The following is a 2,674-nucleotide window of genomic DNA, read 5'->3' on the forward strand; positions in this document are numbered from 1 at the left end:
GAACGAGGGGAGAATGATGGGGCTGGTGTAGGAGTGGGGTCATGGTCTGTGCCACCGGGGAATCAACAGCTTGTCTAGACTGCAGCAGCCAAAAAAAGAGGTGCTGTCTTCAGCTAAGAGAGGCGCTGCAGCGAGTGTCCATGGAAAGCTGCCCCAGCAGCAGTGTGGAAGAGGGATGCCAGAGCCCTGCATCTATTGCCAGAGCTGCTGAGAGTGAGCCTGAGTGAACAGTGAAGGGCTTCGAGGTCCTCACATCAACAGTGAGATGTACAAATAACTGTTGTCTTACCTGTGGAGCCTAAAGTCACTCCAGAAACTCTCCAGCACGAGGCAGGACTTTGCTTGCAAAGCCAGTTAGTCCAAGGGGGAAAAGCCTCATGCAGGTCCGCTTGGATGCAGCAGCATCCCGCTCACCTGAGGGCACCTTTGAAGAGCCTTTCCCTCTCCAGTGGTTCATTCTGTCACCTACCACCTCCATCACCCTCTGCCATACACAATGATGGCTCTAGACACACTGCACCTAACGCAACCCTCTGTGCTGGTGTTTGCCTCTCCCCCTTTACCTCCTTCTTCTCACAGCTCCAGAGCACAAGAGGTCTGGAGCGATCCTGATGGCTGGGAAAGGTCCAGGTGGAGAGCCCTGAGGGCCTAGCCAGGCTGCTCCGCACGCCAGGCATTGGCACAGCTCATTGGCACAATCCTCAGAGCCCCGGTGCCCTGGATAATAAGATTCCCATCTGCCATGTGTGTTGCCATTGGAAACTCACGGTGACAGGCACAGCCTGTCATCACAGCTTTGAGCAGCTTCTTCCCAGCGGGGCTGGAATCTCACTTTGGGCCTCCAGGCACTACAAGTGTCAAAAGGATATCTATTTTCCCTGGGTCGCCTTCAGCTCCTCGCGGATCCCAAACTCTCGGTGTACAACATGCTCTGTGCAACTTCCAGAACCCCCTGAGGTGGTTTTCCTTCTGTTTAACCCTCGATTCTCTTCCCTCTGTTCTTACAAGTGCTGACTCCCTCTGCTCGGGCATCTCTTCTCCATCACTGCCCACCACAGGCCTTGGCTGGAGCTCAGGGGGGCTCTCAGCAGGACACGTGTTCCCCTGCTCTCATCCTTGCTCCAAGCACAGATGGGAAGCTCTTCAAAGAACAAAGGAATCATAGGAAGAGGCAGGTTCATGCTGCCCCTCTTCATGCCTGAATAAATCCTGTGCTACGCAGGGCCGCTCTGAGCACATATATCATTCCAGTTACTTGTTTCAATGTTAAATAATGAACAGGGAGCTCCATTTGTGTGTGAAAACCCATGTTTGACACTGCAGCGCTTTGCCATCCCAGTCTGACGAGCTCTACAGTCCTTGTGTGCCCTTTGTTGTGACTCCTTTGGAGTTCCACATTCCAAATGGATGAAAAAGCCCATGGTGCTGCAGCCACTCCGGGCCCACATTCCTCCTGGCTGTGTAAATACAACGTAGAAGGCCAGGAGCTAGAAACCCTCCCATCCTTCCTCGTTTCCTCTCTCTCAGCTCCACTCTGCCCTGACGAAGCTGCTGCTGGAAGTTAAAGAGGGACCTGACAGCTCAGTGATGACACTTTACCACTGATTACACTCTATGTCATTATATTTCATTATATTTCACATCTCTTGTCATTTCAGCCCAAGCAGACTGTGTTCAGATGACTCTTTGCTCAACAGGGACCCAACCCAGAGACTGCTGGAGTCGGGATTTAAGCTGTATCATCTTATTAGGTGGTTCCTTCCCCTTCATCCTCAATTCAACATCCCATCTGGCCATTAGAACTGATGAGCCTCTCTGTATTCATTTCACCAGGCTCAGATCAGCCCTTTAAATCTACTCATTAGCAACTCGAGTTAGATCTGCCACATTATCAACTTAAATACAGCTTTACATCCCTTCATTTCTTCCCGGCTCTCCCGAGCTGGTTCACAGCACAGAGGAGAGCTCAGCTTTCATTCCAGCTGCTTGATCTTCAACAGCATCTTAATTACATCCCATCATGACAGGCTGCTGACAGGCAGTGACGTGGGAGCCAGCATTAACCCAGGCTGAGGCACTGGATTGCAGTGTCTGGTGCTGGTGGCTTTTGCTTCTGGTCGTCACTGAAAAAGGTTCTGGGAGGTCTTTTGGGGTTGGTCCAAAGTTCGCAGTGAAATGCACAGATTGGAGACTTGTCCTCACAGGGAAATGCCTCTTTTTTTATAGACTGATGGAATGGTTTGGGTTGGAAAGAACTTAAAGCTCATCTAGATCCATCCCTAGACACTTCCCACTAGACCAGGGTGCTCAAACCCCTTGAAAAGGCTCTTATTAAGTCTAAGGAGGGGAAACACTCCCTCTAAAGCAAAACCTGGGCGGGTTTGACACCAAACCGCTGCCTTCCAGCCGGTTTCCAGCTTCTCCTTGCTCTACACCACCTAAAACCTGCCCAGCCCCTTCCTCCCGGCCGGTCCCACGCACGGAGCATCCTCTTCCCTCCCCGTGGGAAGCGGCTTTCCCGGGGCGAGTTGGGGGGCAGCCGGAGGACCGCGACCGGTGGTTCCCCCCCTCCCCGCATCCCCAGCCCGGCCCTGCCCTCCCGGGGCCGCCCCTTCCCCGCCCGGTTTCCGCGGTAACGGGAGCGCGGCCGCCGGCGGGGCAGTGCGCAGGCTCG

Source organism: Strigops habroptila, chromosome 17 (genome assembly GCF_004027225.2).
Source record: "Strigops habroptila isolate Jane chromosome 17, bStrHab1.2.pri, whole genome shotgun sequence".
NCBI lineage: Eukaryota > Metazoa > Chordata > Aves > Psittaciformes > Psittacidae > Strigops > Strigops habroptila.